The 24,075-nt window shown below is 42.6% G+C and overlaps 2 protein-coding genes across 4 annotated transcripts in view; one reads left to right on the top strand and one right to left on the bottom strand.

Annotated features, from left to right (window-relative positions):
• The window catches only part of ITSN1 (intersectin 1), a 180,515-nt gene extending 166,046 nt beyond the window's left edge, over nucleotides 1–14,469 (bottom strand). The window contains exon 1 of the mRNA XM_082654560.1: nucleotides 14,279–14,469. The gene's annotated coding sequence lies outside the window, so the exon portion shown is untranslated. The remainder of the gene's footprint in view (nucleotides 1–14,278) is intronic.
• A 752-nt stretch (nucleotides 14,470–15,221) lies between these two features.
• CRYZL1 (crystallin zeta like 1) overlaps nucleotides 15,222–24,075 on the top strand; it is a 34,261-nt gene continuing 25,407 nt past the window's right edge. For 2 of the 3 annotated variants that reach the window (XM_082655249.1, XM_082655248.1), the window contains exon 1: nucleotides 15,222–15,297. The gene's annotated coding sequence lies outside the window, so the exon portion shown is untranslated. Of the gene's footprint in view, nucleotides 15,298–15,497; nucleotides 15,588–24,075 lie in introns of all 3 variants that reach the window. The other variant, XM_082655250.1, reaches the window with a different exon arrangement.

Genomic DNA, 24,075 nt, shown 5'->3' with positions numbered 1-24,075 from the left:
CTAGAGCCCATGCCCCGCAACTAGAGAAGCCACCGCAACGAGAAGCCCGCGCACCGCCATTAAGAGTAGACCCCGCTCGCCGCAACTAGAGAAAGCCCGCGTGCAGCAACGAAGACCCAACGCAGTCAAAAGTAAATAAATAATTTTTTTTAAAAAAAGAGGGTAGAAAAAACACCCCTGGGGACAGCAACATATAAGGATAAGGAGCCCTCAGAGGAGACTAAGAAGTCCTAGATGTGAGAGGGGAGAACACACAAAGCAGAAGACACAGAAAGCCAAGCAGAAGAGTGTTTCTACAGAACGTATTGAAAGTCACAGAAAGATAGAGAAATGAATTGACAGGAAATTGTGCATGGGACTCAACGATGGAGGGGCAGAGGCAGACCCAGACTGCAACAGGCAACAGGGACAAGCAGACACCCAGCACAGCTATTCTTCCAAGAGACAAGGCTGTTAGAGGAAGATGTGAGATGACGACAGTGCAGTGTCGAGGGGGTCAAAGCTGAGCGGCGTGAAGGAGCGAGCAGAGACCAGGAGGGCATGGAGGACACGGGAGGCTGAGAGCAAGCGTGATTCAGATCGGGACTCTGAGATGGACACCGAACCCTTCTGTACATGCCTGCAAGGTCCTGCACATCTGGCCTTACCTCCCTCTCCAGCTTCTTCATGGCGGCCACGGTGCCTTCTACTCAAATATACTGTGCTTCTTTATGCCACAGGCCCTGTCACGTTCTGGTTCCTCAGCCAAACAACTTCTTCCCTTCCCTGATGACCTGCTAGACATCCTTCAGATGCCAAGGAAATGTCACATCTTCCCTGGACTCTAGGACTAGACTAGGTCCTCTTGGACACTTTCTGAATAGCACTTACAACAGCTAGGAATCATTTATTTCTGTGATTGGGGGGCGTGGGGTATGTCTGTCTGTCCCTAGTAAAATATAAATAGAGTGAGGACAGGTACCTGTCACTACTGTCTCCCCAGCTCCTACCACAGCACCTGCACACAGCAGTCAAGCGGAATGGAGTTGTGGCTCTGATGAGGGACTGAGCTCAGAGCCTCAGAGGAAACCGAAGAGGACGGCATCTAGAACCAGGGGAAGGGAAGGAGACACCTGCCTCTTCCTTCACCCTCTTATCTCAAGAAGCAAAGAGCAAGTGTGAGTCAGATAGATTTACGATACCTGCCTGGGAAGTGGGCAGCAGGCCCAGCCAGGAGGCAGAACTGCTCCTGAGAGCGAAGGTTCAGAGGAGCAGGGAGGCTTGAGGAAAGGGGCAAATGTGGTACAGTGTCTGTGAGGAATGGAGAGAGAGCGGAGGAAGAACTCCTAGCAGAATACAAGCTCAGGAAGAATGCAGCTAAATGGGTAAGGACAAAAGTCCGAAAGTTTGTTCAGTTTTTGTCAGCTGACTTTTAACAGCACAGATACAGGAAACAGAACACAGATAGTTGGCTTGGTCTAGCAATGGAGGTCTGCGGGGTAGACGTGACAGAAGGATACCAGGGCAAGGAAATAGCTGGGGTGACCCACTCTGAGGTCCCAGCTGCAGGTGGAAGGAAATGAAACTGGGGGAAACTGACAATCTGAGATAAAAGGAAGAAGGTCCAGGAACCAGAGTTTATGGGTGGAATTGTTGTAATCAGAACATGTGAAATATTGATAAATCATGCTGCAGATATATAATTTAAAAAATAAGTGGGAGTTCCCTGGTGGCCTAGTGGTTAGGATTCCAGGCTTTCACAACTACGGTCCGGTTTAAATCCCTGGTTGGGGAACTGAGATTCTGCAAGCCATGGGGCGTGGCCAAAAAATAAATAAATAATAAAAATTTTTTTTTAAAGTGCAACATTTTTCAAGATACCATAAGCTCTCACCACCTACTGTTATCGGTCTCTTAGAACAAAATAAAACAAAACAAAACAATTAAAAATAGACCCATGCCCTTCTGAAAAAGGTCAAACTGCTATCTTTCCTGGAGTCTAATTTAAAAAAGCAGATGGCTGAAGAAAGGATATCCCCTTCCAGCTCCAACTTTTCCATAGTATACACATTTCCCCAGCAGTTCCAGATGAACCATAAGTTAGAAAGCCTCCAAATACACACCAAGAGAGAATACTAACATACCTTTAGGCATGGAAAAAAATCTGACAAAATCTATAATTACAGAAGTAGTCAAACTAGTGAAATAATGTCCACACTTCTAAACCAAAGGTGATCTAACCAGATTAGAGATGAGCTGCCCAAACTTCATCGTATCTAGAGCAATCACAGGATGGTAAAATATATTTTGTTTTAAAATGAATGAACAATACAGATTCTTGGGCAGCATGTTGAACATTTAAATTTAAAAAGCTTTATTGAGAAGAAAGTGCGTATATACTTTGGATTGCTTTGATGTCTTTGTATTATTGTTTTATTAAAGACTATCACTCAAAAGGAAAAAAGAGGGTCACCATCAGCCCCTTTCTGTCGGATCACTGTATACGATGAGTGTGTTAGCCTGCCTGGCATTCTTTCTCCCCCTAATTGATCCCACTTGCCCTCCTTCTGCTAATTCCAGGAGTCTAGCTACTGACTTTACAAACTGGTACAAAAGGTGGACCCAAAGGCCCAGGACAGCCAATGAGAGTCCTGCCTTCCCCTGGCCATGGTGACTGGTTCAGGCACATGATCAAGCCAGGCCAATCAGAACCCTTGGACTTGACAGTTATGTGAGTCAATACATTTCCCTTTTTTTCTTAAGACAATTTGTGCTTCTTCTGCTTGCAAATGAAAAAGTTCAGATAAATACAGTTATGAATAAGGAGAATTACAGCACTGAGCTTTCTTCCTTCTCTCTACTACAATTCTTTCCTTCTCTTCCTATCATTCTTCATTTTTTTCCCCTCCCCATCCAATGCCTTTAGGATAGTGGAGTATTTAAACTTAGCACTGAGTACTTATGACATCACCATGAGACAGAAAGTTAACCTAAGAATAAGCCTAGCCCCAGGTAAATTATACTGTGATTCAATTTCTTGATATTTAGATATTAAAGTTAAGAGTCTTCTTTCACTGGCTGGAACAGAACACGCTTGAACAGACCCTCTATACAGATGCAGTATCATTTTTTTCATGAGGTCAAACGGTTATATGTATGTGAAGGGGAGTAACTCCACTGAAATTCTAGGGCATTTGGAATTAAGTTCAAAATCTCTTCTTTTCTGTTTTCCCTCAGCTAGAGATCTGAACTGGCTTAAAAGAGGTCAGAGGGGGCATCCACATTTGCAAAATGGCCTTTCCAATAAAATCATAATTGCCTAAATTAGCTTAAATTTCTGCACTTCTGTGTCTCTTGCTGTCTTTAATTTTTTTTTCTTTTTTGGCAGTACGCGGGCCCCTCACTGTTGTGTCCTCTCCTGTTGCGGAGCACAGGCTTCCGGACGCGCAGGCTCAGCGGCCATGGCCCACGGGCCCAGCCACTCCACGGCACGCGGGATCCTCCCAGACCAGGGCACGAACCCGTATCCCCTGCATCGGCAGGCAGACCCTCAACCACTGCGCCACCAGGGAAGCCCCTAATTTTTTTAATTTAATTTTTATGTTACATTGGAGTATAGTTGATTTACAATACTGTGTTAGTTTCAGGTGTTCAACAAAGTGATTCAGTTATACATATACATATATCCATTCTTCTTCAGGTTCTTTTCCCATATAGGTTATTACAGAATACTGAGTAGAGTTCCCTGTGCTATACAGTAGGTCCTTGTTGATTATCTTTCTTTTTTTGGCTGCGTTGGGTCTTCGTTGCTGCGTGCAGGCTTTCTCTAGTTGTGGCGAGCAGGGGCTACTCTTTGTTGCGGTGCACAGGCTTCTCATTGTGGTGGCTTCTCTTGTTGTGGAGCACGGGCTCTCGACACGCGGGCTTCAGTAGTTGCAGCACGCAGGCTCAGTAGTTGCAGCATGCAGGCCCTAGAGCATTCGGGCTTCAGTATTTGTGGCACGTGGACTCAGTAGTTGTGGCTCGCGGGCTTTAGAGTACAGGCTCAGTAGTCGTGGTGCATGGGTTTACTTGCTACGTGGCATGTGGGATCTTCCCGGACCAGGGATCAAACCCATGTCCCCTGCATTGGCAGGTGGATTCTTAACCACTGTGCCACCAGGGAAGTCCCATCTAACTTATATATAGTAGTGTATCCTTAATTTTTGATGTTGCTGTTATATGGAGAAAATAATAATAAATTCAGAACTTCCTCAGACGATAGTCAAGAAATACAAGAGATGAGGTAGGATTATAAAAAGAATATAGAGCTGAAAATGAAGAGAAGGCTTAGATCAGAGTAACAGAACCCAACATCAGCTGGCTTCAACTAACACGTGTGTTCAGTGGAGGGGGGATGTAATCATAAGAATATAGGAGGACTTCACAGAACTCAGAAACAGGAATGCAACCAGCTCCAGAAAGAACTGGAAGAGATGTTTCAAGTTATCAGTCTCAGGTAGTAGTTCTCTCTTCCTGCTTCTCTCTAGATACTTGCTTTATTTTCTCCATCCACAAACCACCTTTATCTGTCCCCAGACACAACAGCAGAACGTAACTGCCTATAACTCCCAAGTTTTTACGTTATGGCCCGTGAACACACTGAGGTCAAATCTCCAGGAAAGGACACTGATTGGACTACCTTGGGTCAGGGTCCCTAAACCTGGTTCAATCCTCTGTGTCTTCTGTGGGAATGAAGAAGTATGCAGGGGAGTGGATGTCTAGGTTAGAGGACAGTTAAGGGATTCGTGTTGAGTCAGGCAGACACTCCAAAAGTTCCCATTACACATTCCCAGGGTTGTACCCTGGTTTTCTCATCATCAAAATAAAGGAAATGGTCACCAAAGTCTAGAGTTTAATAGAACTTAAGAGAATTAACTGAATTTAAGAAATGAGAGGGTAACTAGCATTCACCACTGTTTGGGGAGTTCATGTCAGTAAGAAATACAAGCCAAAAAATTAATTATAAATTCTAGAAATAAAAAGTATCTTTTATAAATATGATGGTCTACATGAAAAACTCAAAAGAAATGAAAAAAATCATGAGGTCTTGGAGAGTTGAGACCTTTGTCTTGGTTCAAGGCTGGACACCTAGAGCAATGCCAGGCACAGAGCACGTGCTCAAACATTCACTACACCACTGACCAAACTCAGAACTTCTCACCTGTAGATCTTTAACATGGGTTAGGGGTGTGCTCAAGGTACTGATGCCCTCAGGTTTAGGGGATGATGCCTGCCATTAGAACTAATTACTAGGACTGATGTGGTACAAATATTATATAATGTTAGAAAGGTTGAGAAGCACTGAATAAATGACCAAAGCACTACTGGAACTCAGAGTTCCAGCAAGGTGGCTGGTTACCAAGTAAATCTGTATAAGGCCAATAAGCATTTAAATGTTCAACTCATCAGCAGTACCAAAAAATGCGAGTTAAAACTAATAAAACTGGCTAAGATTTTTTTTTTTCTGAGTTGGTTCTACCCAATGCTGGTAAGGAAACAGTAGACAGGTACACACTGCCGAGGTAGCATACGGTTAAGGCTTGGGAATATATTCCAATATACTAAGTGAAAAACACAGGCTACAAAACTATATATATCTGAGGTTATAAACTGGCAAGGCAAAAAAGACTGAATGCAGCCCTCAGGTATGCTTTGTTTGAACCCCAGCGTGTTATTAAAAATTGTGGCCCACATAAAAATTGGGAGATTTCTTATTAAATCCATATTTCTAGATTTCCAGCTTCTCTTAAAAAGCTAGAAGGTGTAGTAACACCAAGATGCATCCTCCCAGGGCCACAAATGTCTGGGCAGATTGGCCCTGGGCTGCCCCATCCATGGGACCATCTTCAGTCCCCAGAGTCCCTAACATGCCTTCATGTCTCCCAGACTGAATACAACTAAACTTCTAGGTAATTTGAGCAAGCTGATCCCTCACAGGGTATGGATGGTCATTATCTCTGGACAGTGAGATTCCAGATACGCTCTTTTACTACTTTATCTGAATTTCCAAAGTTTTCTTCAATAAACATGCATTGCTTTTGTAGTAAGAAAAACATGTTACTTTTTAAATTACCAAATCACAACTGCAATATCACTTAACCTAATGAGATCAAAACAACTAAAGATAATAGATAATGACTATGGTTTAAAACTAACAGAACTAAGGAAGTAACGTAAGGTTACAATTACTGCAGTATTTCCCTCCCTTTGATACTAATTAAAGCACCAGATTGGACAGACAATATTAGCATTTTACAAATAAGATCTTCCTCAAAATGAATAGCTTCTATAGACACTCAATTCATAACACAGCTATTTTTAAGGATTCATTTCCATATATTTAAAGTTTCTTTCACCAAAAAATGTAAACAGAAAAATCTTTCCTATCAGAAATCTATAGTCATAACCTCAATTAAATTAATGGTTAAAAAGTTAAATAATTCCTGATCTTTATTTTACATTGTTTTATTTTATTTGATCCATAAGAATAGTGGTTTTATGGGGTTCTGTTTTCCTCAGAGAACTTCAAAAGTTTATACAAATCACTATTCATCTCACCCCATCAAAGAGTAAATCTTATTACCCTCATGGCAAAGAAAAAGTACAAGGCCAGGTAGAAATGTCAACTTTCAGATAACTGAAAGCAGGGTCAATTTAACATTTCTCTCTTGCTCTCCTCCAGTCCACTCCCACGTGACATCCAGAGGAATCTATTCAAACAAAAGGTACTCCCCTGCTTAAAACTGAGGTTGGGGGCTTCCCTGTTGGTGCAGTGGTTGAGAGTCCGCCTGCCGATGCAGGGGACACGGGTTCGTGCCCCAGTCCAGGAAGATCTCACATGCCGCGGAGCGGCTGGGCCCGTGAGCCATGGCTGCTGAGCCTGCATGTCCAGAGCCTGTGCTCTGCAACGGGAGAGGCCACAACAGTGAGAGGCCCACGTACCACAAAAAAAACCACAAAACAACACTGATGTTGGCTTCCTACTTCCACTGACTCTGAATAAAATCCAAACCAGCTCCTGTCTCCTTTATTCCTCACCTGTCTCTCCAGTGCTCACCTGACCTGGGTGACTCGGGCCTCCAGGTAAACAGAGCCTCAAACACTAATCTATTCAACATGCCAGCATGCGACTGTTGAGTGTCCACTGTGCACCAGACACTGTTCTAAGTCCTGAGGATAAGGCAGAGAGGAACGCAGACAAAACTCCCTGTCTCGTGGAGCTCACACCCTAGTCAACCCCTCTACCAGGTTCTCTCCCTCCTCAATTTCTCTAATCATTTAAAGAATATTAAAACAGCAATTTTAATGACAATATCTCAAGGTATCTGAAAATAAGCAGTACTACCTATAAGAGACATATTATTATTTACTGACTTTGTTTAATATTATTTATTGTAAGTGAAAGAAAGAGGAGAAATAAAGGAGGGTGTACCTTTAACTACTGAAACTTGGTATATATACCAGGAATGGTACTAATTTTTTTGTCAACTTTTCAAGGTTTCTCTCATTACTAGCTATACAGCTTTTATATGTCAGTGATCAAAGTGGAATACCCTAATTCTGTAAGAATGGAACAGTTGAGTTTCAAATGATTCCAGAAACTGAAAGATTACTTGCTTCTAAAATCTATTATCCTAAGATTACAGCAGAAATGAATTGATTTTTATAAAACAGTGGATCCACAACACTCTTATTATAGATAATGCACAGGAATGGGTGTGTGTGTGTGTGTGTGTGTTTATACAATGTCTTATAATACAACACATTACTCTTGTTAGAATAAAACTGCTCGGGAAATTTGCCTCAGAGAGAGATGATTAGCCCTCTACACACACACACACACACACACACACACACACACACACACACAACGAATGACTCCGATGACACCTTGTTTCCAAGGTTTTATCATAAGAATCAGTGTCCTTCGTAACCAGGTTGGTGAAAGCATGACACTAAAAGTCAGTTGGCCTTGTCCATTTCCCAGTATCCACCAGTCACCAGAAGGACTTGCAGACAAAATGCTGGGATGAACAAAACTACCCCTGACAGAGAAACAAGTCAAAGGGTTCACCAAGGCACACAGGATCCAAAGCTGGCCCTCCTGCGTTAGCATGGTGTACAAGAGTTCCGTTTCCCTCCCCCTTCCTTTTTTTGGGAATGACTTAACCAGTGACAAACCTAGTGAACTGTTTGCATTTTTAGGAAGAAGAATGGGATGTTATTGTGACCAGTTTGGTGGTGTGATATGGAAAGTCAGAAAATTCATACACCTGTCACAATGATAGCTAACTTTTTTTTTTAGCTGCATTAGGGAGAAGACGTTTAATTTTAACCACCAAGGATTAAAAAAAACTTTGACCAACTGCTATGATCTTGTTATTGCGTTCACAAAAAAGTTCGTTCGGGTTTTTCTGTAAGATGTTATGCAAAAGTCCGAATGAGCTTTTTGGCCAACAATATTTTCTCAAATTCAGCTGAATCCGAAACTATCGCATCCCTCAGTTCACCTGCTGGCTCCACCACTGGATGAGGAGTAAAGTGCCCCCAGGACCACTCCCACCCGGCCTGGGTGGAGCTCCAGCCCTCACAACAGTGAGAGTGGGTTTTGGTGTCCAGCTTAAAACTGAGCGGTGGTCGTCCTGCCTGACTGAGCAGCTCAAACTAAGGCCAGAGAGCTGAAGTCAAAATGATTTCACCAGCCCTCTCTCTGGGCAATAAGCTAGTCAGGTAAGCTGCCAATCATTAGTCCTACTAGAAAAAGGTGAAAAGAGCAATGATGAATTCAAACAGATTAGCTTACTGGAAATTCACCTTGTTAGAGGGCTACAGTCATGAGCAACAAAACTTTAATGATATTCTACCATCACACTTATGAATAGAAGGGTTTTTTTTTTTTAAATGGTCTCCCAATGGATGGGTGACAGCTCTCTACAGTGAGGCCTTTGCATTCCTGAACTGAACTTCCACTGGGCACTTCAAATCTCCAAACCGGCCAACATAGAAATGTTTGGACAGACTCCCGGCTGTCTCCCTAATCACACTTCTGTACGTTGTCTCGTGTTTCCAAGGCAAGTCCACACCACAAGTAAACTGCCTTTTCCAATTTCGCTAGTGTTCTCTGTGACTCTAATCCTGTTTCTCACGCAGGGGTGCTTTAGGAAAACCACTACAGAGGAAAGGGTAGCACACTGCTTTGAGAGGTGGGTGCTAGACAGGACATGAGGCTTGTTTATGTGCTAACTTATGCGATGAACTCCTCAATGAGAGGGCTTCAAATCTGTGCCCCACCTACTTAATAAATTAATGCACGCCAAGAAACTGCTAGGTTATTTCAAAACAGAAATCAGGAATGTAGAAAGTACCCCCAGTGCCATACAACATGTGCAGGAAATAGGCAATCCAGCGCTGTGGCTAAGAGTTTGGGCTCTAGAGTAACAAATCTGCATAGCCACTTGCTGGCTCTCTGTTACTTAACTGCAGGTACCTTGGTTTCCAAGTCATATTCATCTAAAGAACAGAAAAATTTTGAAAATTAAGTGAGTTAATGCTTATAAAATGTTGTAAACGGACTCAATAAATGTTAGCTATCAGGAATTCCCTGGCGGTCCAGTGGTTAGGACTCCGTGCTTCCACTGCAGAGGGCACAGGTTCAATCCCTGGTCTGGGAACTAAGACCCCACAATCCACCCAGCACAGCCAAAAAAAAAAAAATAGTTAGCTATCATTGTGACAGGTGTATGAATTTTCTGACTTTCCATATCACACCATCAAACTGGTCACAATAACATCCCATTCTTCTTCCTAAAAATGAAAACAATTCACTAGGTTTGTCACTGGTTAAGTCATTCCCAAAAAAAGGAAGGGGGAGGGAAACGGAACTCTCATACACCATGCTAACAGTGTAAATTGCTACAACCTTTCAAAATGACAAACTGGAAATATGTATCAAAAACTCTTAAACCATAGCATGCACTTTGATCCTGCAATCAAACCTCTAGAAATTTATCCTAAGGAAAAAAAATCTCGAAAGTATATATAGAGATGCATGGAGGATAGTCATTGCAGAGATACTGATTATAGTGGTGGGAAAAAAATAAACTAATGTTTAATAAAAACAAATTGGTTAAATTATCACAGACCCATAAAATGGAATATTATTCAACTACTATTATAACTGACTATACAGACATGAAAAGATTCATGTAAGATGTTAAGAAAAAAAGTACAGGTTACAAAACAATCATGTATAGCAGGATCCCATATTTGCTACCAAAAACTGTATATAAATAACCACATGCACACAGAAAGAGGGTCTGGAGAGAAATGTATTCAGGTAGTGGACCTCTAAGTATTTTATGGTTTTCTACTTTCTGCTGTTCTGTATTTCAATTGTTCTACCATAAACATGCGATTCTTTAAAATACAAGGGATTATCTAAACTGATTATTAGTTTCTTTCTGAAATAATACTATTAAGCTGAAAGTGATGACAGGTTTATCTTTATTTAGAAAAAAAATTTGCGTAGAACTTGATGTTTTATTAAATACTTTTAATGTTTAGTTATTGTTATAATTTAAAAATTATACATATTTAGTGCCAAGAAATTAGCAAGAGACTTCTTTTTTAAGCAATGGATTTCTATTTACTACCATAAAGTACAGTAGTACAAAAACTGAGCGGACTAGCTAGAGTTTTATATATTTTTATATACCTCAACTTTTTATGATCATCGTAACTACCATTTATTAAATGAATGGATCTGAAGAACTTAAGCAAGCACTTAGAAGTATTAAATTTTACTACAACTATTCCCATTTTCAGCTGAGAAACCTGAGGCACTGAGAGGTTAGGTGACTAGATCAAAGTCACAGACTATGTGTGGTCAAACCCAATATTCTCTAGATGTTGCACTCTTAACTATCCATCCCCTCAACTACACAACAGAAGCTGTTATTTATGGGGCTGAGTCCTGTGCTGGACTCTGAAAAAAAGGAGTGAAGGTCATATGTTACGAGGATGAAAAATAAAATCAGAAAACATACCAGTTTTCTACATTTTTTGGAAACCAATTTTTATTGCATTATGTTGGGCTTATCATAGCTTATAAAATGGCATTTTAATGTAGTGATACCATAGTAATTTATCACTATACTGTGACTTATATTTATATTTTGAGTCTAAGCAAACATTTTGCTAGGAGCCTTCTTTCCAGCTTATCGCCTTGAGCAGTCTAAGCTTGGGAAAGATTCTCTCCTTTCAGAGCCAACCAAACTTACAGAAATGACTGGGGTACAATACTTGCGGCTCCAAGCTTAAAATCAATGACTACAAAGTGATAAGATTAACTTTACAAGTAAAGGTTTAAAGACGTGGCCTCACTGTGATGTAATTCACTCAAGAGTTTCATGAAGCTCCTCCAGGCACTCTTCTAGGCACCAGAGGTACAATGATGAACCAAAGTCTCTGCCCTTCTGAAATTTATATTACAGGTGTGTCACATACCTGAATGTCATAGTTTTTTACTAGCAGCCTAAGGGATAAAAGTTATTGTCTCTTGAAAAAACTTGCTATCCTCTTCAAAACATGGTCTTAGGACACGCTCAGTGAGAAGGAAGCACAATGCCAGTGGTTCTCCAACGCTACTGTGCAAGAAAACTTCCTGGAGGACTTGCTGGAAATCAGATTCCAGGAGTCTGTATTTTTAGCAAGAACCTCAGGCAATGCTGATATAAGTGTTCTGAGGTCCAGACTTTGAGAAACCTGTCAGTAAGTGGAACCATTCAGAAGAGAATGATCATTCAGAAGAGAAAAGCTCTATGGCAGTGGAATGTGAACTGAGTAATATAAACCCAACCGACCTGTAATTAATTCCCTATAATTCACAAATCTAGCAAATTAAAAAGCTGAGTAAGGGCTTCCCTGGTGGCGCAGTGGTTGGGAGTCCGCCTGCCGATGCAGGGGACACGGGTTCGTGCCCCGGTTCGGGAAGATCCCACGTGCCACGGAGCGGCTGGGCCCGTGAGCCATGGCCGCTGAGCCTGCACGTCTGGAGCCTGTGCTCCGCAACGGGAGAGGCCGCAACAGTGAGAGGCCCGCGTCCCGGAAAAAAAAAAAAAAAAAAAAGCTGAGTAAGAGTAGAGGGATTTACCAGCACCGCCTTCTTAACCCCCATTATAGATTTGAGTTTGCCTTAATCTAGTTATTTGGGGAAAACATGAACCTAAGCAGAATTTTACTACCAATATTAGGGATAAGCATTAAGAAAAAGGAAATTGCTAGTCAACTGCAAAAAAGAAAATTAGCTAAGAGAGACAAACATTTCAGGGAACTAACTTGCTACCACTCATTTTATGCCCTATTTCACAATGCTTAGTATCTGAACAATCCACAGGGTTCCAAAGTACATCAAAAATTTGTTCATTTCCTCTCTTACTCAGGTAGAATAATAATAGAGTTTTGTGAAGGTACCATGTGCCTCAGCAATTTCAATAGATAACATTCTTAGATAAAGAAATAGCCTTTAAAAAAAAGGTGTATCAGAAATGCTCCTTACTGGAGCTACTTAAAGAAGTTTTAAATAGTTTTTAAACCATCACTAAATTAGTGTCCCTCATTTCTCAATTTAGATTACCTAAAGTTTCTGGGTTCTTTACAAACCTCCTACAGAAAGAACTCAATATTTTAAAATGGTTTTTTCTTTAGTAATAAGCAAACAACCATCAAAACAACATAAATGTTTCAAGTAAACTATTAAAAATTTGAGAACAAAAACACATAGTATTTTGTTCTCAGTGACAGGTAGAAATCATAACTTTGGGGGCGTTTAAGCTTCTGCACCTTAAGTCATCTAAAAATAAAGGTATCCCAACAAATACATTCCTCCTATTTCAGAGGTTAAGAGTAGCACTACATAAACCAGCTGGCCTGCTGGATCCATGGCCCCAGTTCCTTCCCTCAGATCCTGTCCACCACATAATCCTTGAGATCTCTGAGCCTGGTCTTCATCCTTTCAAAGGGATTAGTAAAAACTGCCTCCCCGTTGACAGAACTGAGATTTTCCAGATGCATTTTTTGGTATGGTATTTGTTTTTAGTATCTATACTTTTTATTGTACTTGTTTTTATTATCTGTACGTTCCGACCACGGAAACATTAAGAGTAGGATGCCAGCAGATAAGCACAAAGAAACGCATCTGTCCGGAGTCTGCATGTATTTAAAATTTCAGGCTGGTGCTGCCTTCAGAATAGCAATGATGATGGCAAAGTTCTAAAGGAAACTTTCATATTAAGAGGCGATCAAAAATCTCCATAGCCTTCAACTCAACATAGAAGCCGCTAATTTATTTCTTCAAAAGCAACGCCTTTAGTCTGAATCACAACAAAAGATGTCTATAGGAAATATAATCTACGAAGTTGCCTTCTAATCCAAAGGCAAACAAGGAGTAAAGGAAGGCGCAACCCATTCCTCGTTGGTTTCCTTTTCCTGGGGATTCTGATTACATTTCCTCGTTCAAGCAAGAGCCGGTAATTGTGCCTTCGGTCCACACCGTAAAGCCGTGTCTGTGCGTAAAGAAAGGAAGGGGAACGGCAGACACCGGGGACGCGCTCCCACTGAAAGGAGAGCCGCTTTCCGTTAAATACCATCAGAGACAGCCCCAGCAGGAGGACTCAGGGCCAAACGGCATTGACTGTCCTTCACTGACAGGGATTTTGAAGGCACAGGAGAGAGAAAAAGGGATGAGCCGGGGACTCAAGGCCGGGGGAGAAAGGCGGGAGGCGCGACGCCGCTCCCCGCGAGCTCCGGATCCCCGGGAGGCTGGCGGGGAAGCGAGGCTTGGCCAGCCCGCCAGGCTCAGGCGGCCGAGGGCAGCGAGGTCAGCCCTGGAACGACCGACCGCCCCACGTCCCCCCTGAGGAAGGAGGGACCCCGCTCGCCGGCCACGGCTGCAGACGCCCATTCAACCCGAAGCCCGTCCCGTAGCCGCCACCCCCTCAGTCCGTCGCGGAGCCCTGGCCTCCCGGCGCCCGCCAGCCGGCCGCCCCACCGCAGCCCCCGGGAGAATAGGAAGGACGAGGCACAGGGTTTGCGGGTGCCGCGCCTCCCGACCGTGTGGCAAAGGGTGAACGGCGCCCGGAGGGACGCGCACCGGCCCGGGGAACGGGCGCCCCAGGCGGCCATCGCGCCGACCCCCGCGCCGACCCCCGCCCCTGCCGCCTTCCCGGTCCAGGCCGCCGCGGTCCAGCCCGCTCCTCACCTCATCTCCAGGCGGGTCCACGCTGCCGCCCCAGGGACAAATCAGTGCAGCTCACTCGCAGCGGGAGGGAACGCAGGAGCCGCAGCCCCGCACACCATCCCCGCCCGCCCGCCTCTCCGTACGTCCCGGAGCCCGCTCGGGATTCTCCCTTGCGAGCCGCCGTACTACGGAGCAACCAAGCTGCGCTCCCTCCCCTCTCCTCCGCTCTTCTCTACCTCCTTCGCTCCCTCGCTCCCGCCTATCTCCTCATCTCCCTCAGCTGCCTCCCCTGCTCCCATCCACCCCTCCATCTCCGCCCCCGGGTGGGTGGGGACAAAAAATCTACCAATCGAAAGAAGGGGCCTACACCTCCTCACCGCCCCCTACCTCTAGCCCCGCCCACCGCGGGGAACCAAAGGAGGGGCAGCTGAAAAAAATGAAAGAGGACGGAGTGACAGCCGAATAAACCAATCAGCAAGTGCAAAGGGGGCGTGACCTGGTCTCTCCTTCCTCCCCACCCCCTTTCCTGAAGGCGTAACTAGAGACGTCAGGTCTGGGATATTCCTGACGGGGCTTAGGCATATTTTGTTCCACGATTTCGGTGCATTTCTCCGTTGCCGTGCGAGGCGAGACACTAGTTAGGATGCATTCAACTAACGGAAAGTGTTAAAGGAAAGAACAATGTGGAGGCAAAAGGGAGGCGGGGCACAGTCCAAAGAAGATGATGGGGATACAGTTGGAATGAGGAAGGGTGTGGTCTTTAACTGATATTTGCATAAAACTGAACCCTTCGGCAACTAGGACTTCGCGCATTTATTGGTAGCCCCTAGTGCATCGCCGTAGAGCATGCCGGGAGATGTAGTTCCATGTTCGGTTGCTATGGCGTTCCCTACAGCCTCGGGGAGTCCGAGAGCCTCCGAGACTGACGAGCGGCCTGGCCAATGGGAACAGCCCCTGGCCCAGAGGGGGCGGGCCCTCTGCAGAAGGACTCGAAGGTGGCTGTGGTGAAGGTGCAGGCCGTTGGAGCTGCTCCGAGGCAGGTGAGTGCCGAGAAACGTGCTGCGTGTCTTGGGCAACCGGGCCTTGGGGGAGAGAGCGGGAGACTCCCCGGCGAACCGTCGAGCCCTGGGGCGGATGGTGGTTACCGTCCTCAGATCTCTCGGGCCCAGGCCTCGCTTAGCTGAGGCCGCTGAGGGGCGGGTAAGACTTGAATTGACTGACGATTTCCTGGTCCTTACAGGTTTGGATGGTAGATTTTACCTCAGTTTGTATCTCTCTCCACATTTATGGAGGCAGAAGTCTGGAAGTTCCCTTCCACTGAATCTCCCAGGTTGGATTTCTCCCCTTCCTGCATCTTTTTGTTCCTCTACTTGGAGTTTCTTTTTCTTTCTACCTTACTCCTTCCCTCCCGCCGCTTTCTCCTCCACTTTTCTTTTTCGGTGAGCACTTACTTAAAGCCAGGGTATTCGCATTTATGTAACTGTAGGGCCAGGTTTGTCCTCCAGAGTAAGCTCAACAGAGGAACACTGGAGCAGTGCGTGAGAACCACCTCAGAATCATACTGAAGCGCAGATGCTGATTGTGTAGGTCTGGGCGGTCCTGAGAATCCGCAGTTTGACAAGCTCGCCATCAGCTCTGAGTGCAGATTTAATGAGAGCCACGTTTAAAAAAAAGAAAGAAAGAAAAAAGAAAAGAAACATGAAATTAATTTTAAAGTTTCATTTAACCCAGGATGTCTAAAATATTGCCATTTCGGGATTTCCCGCTGTCCAGTGGTTAGGACTCCGAGGTCTCACTGCCAAGGTCCCCGGTTCCATCCCTGGTCTGGGGAACTAAGATCCCACAAGCCGCGCGGTGTGGCCAAAGATAAAAAATAAAATATTATCGTTTCGATACATAATCAGACATTTTGAAATCGAGATATTCTTCATTCTCTTTTTCTTCATATTAAGTCTTCGAAATCTGATGTGCATCTTACACTAACAGCACATCTCAGTTCTGACTAGGCACAGTTCAAGGGCTCTTTGGTGGCTAGTGGCACAGATCTAGATGATATCATAGCCCACGGCCAAAATTAAAAGGTGTTAAAACTCAAGTTGCTCTGGACAGAACCCCTCGCTGCTCTGTGAGATGGGCTTTGGAACTCTTGATATTTTACAAGTTCTCTGCTCAGTTTACAGAAATAATAGTAAAAACAGTCAACGTTTATTGAGCACTTACTGTGTGCCAGGTATTGTACTGAGGGCTTTGCATGTATTTTTTTAAGCCTTACAGTACCCCTTTGAGGTAACTACTGTTATTATTCCTGTTTTATAGGTATGGAATCTAAGGCCCAGAGGGTTAAAATTACGTAGCCCAAGTCATACAGTGAATAAGTAGGAAAGCCAGGATTCAGGGTAGGGTCAGTTATGACTTTTCAACTGTATCCATCAATCACTGCAGTGTCTAATTATTACCTTTTATCACTAATTTCAACTTATTGATGCCTCTGCTCTAGATGGCAGAGGATGAGACATTCAGATTTGAAAGAGAAGGTTCACCATACAAGGCAAAGTTGCCTGTCAGTTGCAGTGAAATATTTTGGTAGTTTTACAACTCTTTGTACTGTGCATTCAAAATCACAGTTCTAGATTGAAGAAGAGTGCACAAAACCTCAAGGAATATATAGGCCTCTGAACCAGTACTATACCCTGGACAGTAATGTGTCTTGGTTCATTTGTGTACCTCCTTGAAGGAGGAAAAAGGGAAGGCTTGGGAATTCTTAAAATGTTTCACTATGGAATCACAGTGTTTTGGGGGGTTGTTTTTGGTGAAATATTTTTTTAATTGATAAAAATGTTTTCTTGCTCCTGTGAACTTCACATAGAATAGTTCAAAGACAGCTTTATTTATGATTTTTCTAGACCCAATAAACAGTATACGTTGAGCTAATGACAGTTTTATGAGTAGAAAAGCAAAAACACACATATCCACATAATGCTAAAATGTAGTATTTTGCAAAATAATTTTCTTCTCTTTTTATACATTATAATAAAGATGACATCTTGTGTATTATTTTCCCTTGATTGTGAATTTATTAGTAAATATTTAATCAAAATTACATGTCCTACTTTGCATCTGAAGTAAGAATTGATTTAAAATCCTATAGTGATTTAGAAAACTAAGTGTTGACAAACTGCAATAATGTTAATCTGTGGAGAACATCCCTTAAGTCAGTTGGAGAAGAGGGAGAATGTATTAGAGATATAGGGAGGATCCCTCAATTGCTTGTCTTCTTCATCACCTTCATTGTCCCAGTGTCACATGATTAAGCCAGCAGGAAGGGATGACTGTCATTCATGCCACCATTGGCTCCACTGTTCCCCAGTAGTACAATATGGGAAAATATTATGCTAATTCAGAAATATAAATGAAAGTTAAGTTTCTGTCATTCTAGATCTTACTGTATTAAATGGCCCTACATCAAATAGAAACTGTAGCAAAAATTTCTAATCTTTCAATTAATAACCATCCCACTTCCCCAATCAACCCACTACCCACCTCCCAGCAGTACTAGCAAGGGGGTCCTACTAGTAAGAATTCTTAAGTGAAAAGGTATTTTGTAAATCAACAAATAACAATAGTTAAGCTCTCTTAGAGGCAGGAGAATTAATCAGAAATTCTTTTGCGATTCGGAAGAGGTCATTGCTGAAGCCACTTGTTGCATATATAGCCAACAATTTGACGTATCCAATCAAATGCCTCTTGTTGTTGCGTCCACCTAAAGCCCATATCAAAAAAACTTTTTTTCCTTTCCTAATTCTTCACCTGTCTTTAGATCTCAGGTTGTGTGAGTTGTAAAGATTATGCGTCACTTGTATAAATTCAATTGAGTATGTCTTGATAATGTTCATATAAATCTAGATTCTCATAATTAGAAGAGACTGTTATGGTCATCTCGTCCCTCGACCCCCTCAACTGATGCTTGAATCTCCTTTATGATGCCACTGTAAATGTGTATCCAGCCTCTAGTTTAAATCCATCTAGTAAGAGGAACCATTGCAACTTCATGCATTTTCCTGTTTTAAATCATATACCTAAAATGTGAAATAAAAAGTTCTTATAGGGGCTTCCCTGATGGCGCAGTGGTTGAGAGTCCGCCTGCCAATGTGGGGGACACGGGTTCGTGCCCCGATCCGGGAGGATCCCACATGCTGCGGAGCGGCTGGGCCCGTGAGCCATGGCTGCTGAGCCTGCGCGTCCGGAGCCTGTGCTCCGCAGCGGGAGAGGCCACAACAGTGAGAGGCCCGCGTACCGCAAAAAAAAAAATTTCTCATAATACATGTTATTAGCTAGAAATGCTTTCCAGGTTTAGCTAGGTATGAGCCACTATCACAGTGTCTCCCATGCCCATCTTGTAACAGACCCAGGAGAACAGTACAGTGTGTAGCCAAACACCTATGTATTCATTGCTTATCTAAAGTGTCCTTGAAATATACGGATTTCTAGAGACTGTTGCCTGCAAGATGTAGAGATATGCCTTCCTCTTTAAGAAGCAGAGCTGGCCTATCTAGTTAGGACTACCAGTCTCCTCCACAACCTGCAAAGTATGGTATTTGAACCAAACCTCCATTAGTTACTTGGATTATGCTGACCATACGTTTTATGGGTACATGGTTTGACATACTTCTTTCTGTGATATGTAGATATGTATGAAAAGTCCCACAGATGGGTAAGAACATTGTTAAAACTTAGTATTGTCACCTCTTCAATATAACTGAAGATTTACCCCTAACAATCCAGCTAGCATCATAATGCTGTACACTAGGCCCAGCATGATGGGCCAACATTTCAGAGTTGACTTCATCTGGTTTTTTTGGCAGCCTAGCTGCTTGACAGTGTATCTGTGCTTTCCTTAAAATATAAATTAGGGTGGGTTAGAAGCATTAAAACTGAATCCCAGGCTTCCCTGGTGGCACAGTGGTTGAGAGTCCACCTGCCGATGCAGGGAACACGGGTTCGTGCCCCGGTCCAGGAAGATCCCACATGCCACGGAGCGGCTGGGCCCGTGAGCCATGGCAGCTGAGCCTGCGCATCTGGAGCCTGTGCTCCGCAACGGGAGAGGCCACAGCAGTGAGAGGCCTGCATGTCCCCCCACCAAAAAAAAAACAACTGAATCCCGAACCTGAAGTGGCCACCAAATTGTAAAGTTTGTGTTGAGGAGAAATGGAAAATTGAGCATATAAGAAGAGTTTGGACTTTCAGGCTTAAGTTGTTCATAGAGTAACAGGTGTATTGGATGAAGGAAAGAAAGAAAGCCATTCAGCAGCCTGTGGCCATAGCGCAAGCCTGAGGCATTGCAGTGTTAGCCCATCGCTTGTGCTAACAAATAAAATGAGCAGGTAAGCCAGGACATTATAAAGGAAAAGGAAGCCTTATGGTTGATAACTTAATGCAGAGGAAGGAATTATGATAGATTCTAAAATGTCCTCGATTACTGAAGTTTGGTACAGCAAAATCTTGTTTGGGGGAAAAAAAACGAGTCTAGTTTTATGTCCATTGATTTTGAGGTTGATCTGATACTCAGAACACTTTTGGTCTGAAAGTGTAGATAAGGAATGATCTGTAGAGGTTTTATTTACAATTATTAATAGATGAGCTCCTTGGGGCATAGTGTAGCAGGGGAACAGCAAGTGGAGTTCATGTTGTTATAACTAAGATGAAACCATTTGAAATTTCTTCCCATTGTTTTTTTTTTAGAAATTCCTTAAAAGATAGTACTTTCTTTAACTACTTTCTTGGTGTTATTTATGGTAAATGTTTAATTTATGCAAATTCCTTATTCTGCTTTGTACCAAAAATTATTTAAAATAGAGGTCTTAATGTTTGTTTCTCCAAATTTTTAATATGTTACCATTATAAAAATTTAAAATATTACAACCATAATCTTCAATTTGTGGACTTATGTCAAATATATTTAAAATCAGATGTACCTGGAAAACTTTAAAATCTTTGTGCTTTTTATAGGGCTTTTTACATCAGCCTATATTTTTAAACATTTATTTTTATTTAAAAGTTTTACGTAGTACTTTTTTTTTTTTTTTTTTTTTTGCGGTACGCGGGCCTGTCACTGTTGTGGCCTCTCCCGTTGCGGAGCACAGGCTCCGGACACGCCGGCTCAACGGTCATGGCTCACGGGCCCAGCCGCTCCACAGCATGTGAGATGTTCCCAGACCGGGGCACGAACCCATGTGCCCTGCATCGGCAGGTGGACTCTCAACCACTGCACCACCAGGGAGGCCCCGTAGCTCTTCTTTGATAAAGGAAAGCTTACAGTAGAATATATAATTTTGAGGTTGCATAACATTCATCCTTGGAAATGGCATGATAAATAATATACATTTAATTTATACTTTTATTTTATGAGGTGTTCAGTTATTTTATTTTCTGTATGCAAATATCTTTACATTCAATAAAAATTTTGTTAAATAGTGGACTAAGTGTTCCATTTAATCTGGACCAGTGCCTAAGAAACTTAGTGGGACTTGAATATCATCCATTCTACCATTTTCTCCCTGTTAAGAACTTAGTGTTGGGACTTCCCTGGTGGCGCAGTGGTTGAGAATCCACCTGCCAGTGCAGGAGACACGGGTTTGAGCCCTGGTCTGGGAAGATCCCACATGCCGCAGAGCACCTAAGCCCGTGTGCCACAACTACTGAGCCTGTCCTCTAGAGCCTGAGAGCCACAGTTGCTGAGCCCGCCTGCCACAGCTACTGAAGCCTGTGCTTCTAGAGCACGTGCTCTGCAACAAGAGAAGCCACCGCAATGAGAAGCCCATGCACCGCAACAAAGAGTAACCCCACTCGCTGCAACTAGAGAAAGCCCTTGTGCAGCAACGAAGACCCAACGCAGCCTAAATAAATAAATTAATTATTTTTTTTAAAAAAAAGAGCTTAGTACTCATTTTGGGGGTTGCAAAACAAGTAATAGTTCCTCAATTTTCTTCTGGCCACTTTTGTAAAAACACTTCTCTTTCTTCACTTTGTAACTTTGAGAGGTTTTTTTGCTCCCACATGTTTCCTCATTGGACCAACTAAACATTACTTTTTTCTACCAGCCAGATTGATTGTAATCTAATTTGGAGGAACTATTTAGGATGATCAGACCAAAAATACTGGCAGTATTATGTATATAACAGTTGTCTTAAGGGACACTAGGGGTTCACACAAACAGCTTCCAGGGTCTTTGAAACTGGAGGTGCATACAGTATGAGATCCACGTGACTGCTGATCTGGGAGACATGCCGTATGTTCTCAGATGCAATGGGCAGGGAAGACAGTGGCTTCCAGAATTACAAAGGGAGACACTTTGAAATCGAGGTGTTGATGTGTAATTATTTCATTTCTCAAAAAGGCAACTCCAGTAGCTCCAGACTGAGTAGGAGCAGAGGTTTATTTACTTCGTAATAAGGAATATTGATTCTTTGAAGCAATAGCTGGGAAAACCCACTAGTTAGTGAGTGAATAAAGCAAGGCTTTGTTTGTTAGTATGTAACAATGAAATCTAGAAGCATGGGACAGATGGGGTAGATTGCAAGTCACTGGGAGGTGATTTCAGATAGGGAATAGGACTTGAGCTTTATTTACTTCACAGAATCTATAGCGTAAGTACTGTGCAGTCTCAGAGAGCAGGCAGTGCCTTGGAGCCCTGAGACAGCGGTGGCCATATGGTGTGAAGTCATGCTGACTAGATCAGACAGGGTATGTGTTGGAAAAATGGGGGGAGTAAGGTAGACTAGGGACAGTGGGTATGCATCTAGACAGCCTTGACAACTAGGCAGAAGAGCTTAGATTTCTATAAAAGGGAATGCATAGCCTCTGTTCTGTGCTTAGGTTCTTCCCCTCTCCCCTCCACCCCAGCAAACATATTGATGTATGTACACATGCACACACCCACCCCAGAGGGCTTCTCTAACCAGAGGGCTAGACTTAATTTAATCTTCCTACCTGGCTCTTCTTTTCTTTATGTACTTTGTTGATAGATGCTACATACATAATTTCTATAAATGTCTGGAATGTGTACTCATTTCTCTTAGTTCCAGCATTTGATTATTACCTTCTAGAAAGCAACCATTACTGAACTGCTCAGTAAAAATCCACTATACAGCTCCATTAGATCCACTAAGATTCTGCTTTCAGGGCCGGCTTCATGAGCACGGGACCTATGCAGTCACAATGGACCTCACACTCAGAAGGGACTCAGGCTTGGTTTAAATGCTTGGCTGTCACCATCTTGAAATTTTAATAATTTCTGGACAAGTTTCCCCACATTTTCATTTTTCAGTGAGCCTTACAAGTTGGGTTGCTAGTTCTGTCAACAAGCACTTAATTATCAATCCTAAACTATAAGAGATAGGATTCTAGTTTTAAGTGATACATCTAACGTTAGCAGCTCAATAGAAAACCATTAAATATGATGGTTAAGAAAAATGACTTTGGAGTTGTTAGCACCTGATTTGTCTCAGCTGTAGCCCAGCGGGTGCTCTGAGACCCCAGGTATGTGCCTTAGCCTCTGTAAGTCTCAGTTTGCTCATCCGTAAAATAAATTCAATAATACTATACTACTTTCACCAAAAAATATGTACAAGAATGTTCTTAGCAGGATAATTTGTAAAAGCCTTAACTGGAAACAGTCAAATGTCTATCTTTAGTGGAATGGATAATAGTAATTTATTCATACCATATAACAATGGTGTGAATGGAATACCAGATAACAATGAGAATGAATGAAATAAATACAACTACAGGCAACAGCATGAGTGAAATTCATAACACTGAGAGAAAGAAACTAAACATAAAGGAGCATGATTTCATTTATATAAAGTAAAAAACAGACAAAACTAACCTGCTCTTAAAACTCGGATATTGAGTGTCCTTAGGAGGGGAAAGTAGTGACTAGAAGGGGAACCAGGGAGCTTCTGGAGTTCTAGTGATGTGTTTCCTGCTATGACAAGGCCACATACACTTTGTAAAATTCAGCAAGCTGTACACTTAGGATCTGTGAACTTTTCTATGTGTATTTTTTTTAGTTAATTTTTTTTTGGTAAGTTTTCCTTTGCTTGTTTGTTTGGGTTTTTGGCGGCACCACGCAGCATATGGGATCTTAGTTCCCTGACCAGGGATCGAACCTGCACCCCCTGCATTGGAAGCACGGAGTCTTAACCACTGGACTGCCAGGGAAGCCCTTCTATGTGTATTTTATACAGTACTTCTATAAAATTTACATTTAAAAAATAGTCTTGTCATACAATTACTATGAACATTAAAGAAACGGCTGTGAATCCTTAGAGGTGCTTCAAGAAGTCTGCAGAATACAGGTTTAAATACTTCCATTAAATGGCTTATAAACTGATACAGAGGAATTAGGGGTACAGTTTCAATGAGTGTCTTGATTGTCCACTTTTTCCTTTTTTAATGGTCTTTTTTAAGACTTTGAAAGCCCTTTCGTTGACACCTTTGGTTATTAAAATTGAGCCCTCTGGCCTGCATAAGGCTTTTTTTATTTTTTCAAGTACATCTCAAACTTTTTATTGAACAGTAAAGTGAAGTTAAGCACATGCTCACCTTTGTGTGAAAGGCTGAACTATAAGCCCATTCTCAAATGCGTACCAGAGATTGTTGCATACTATCTTGTTTGATTGCTTTCAAGAACTATTACCTGAATTCGTTTGAAGACAACACTTAGAGTTGTCATTTTATCCTTTGCCAGCACTATTTTTCAATTTTTACTTTCATTTGATCTGGAAGACGTTTTGTTGATTAGTTGATTTCATGTATAT

The sequence above is a fragment of the Grampus griseus genome, assembly GCF_964374135.1.
Source record: "Grampus griseus genome assembly, chromosome: 5".
Lineage (NCBI taxonomy): Eukaryota > Metazoa > Chordata > Mammalia > Artiodactyla > Delphinidae > Grampus > Grampus griseus.
Note: the sequence above shows the minus strand (reverse complement) of the source record. Positions and strands in the feature narration are given on the sequence as shown.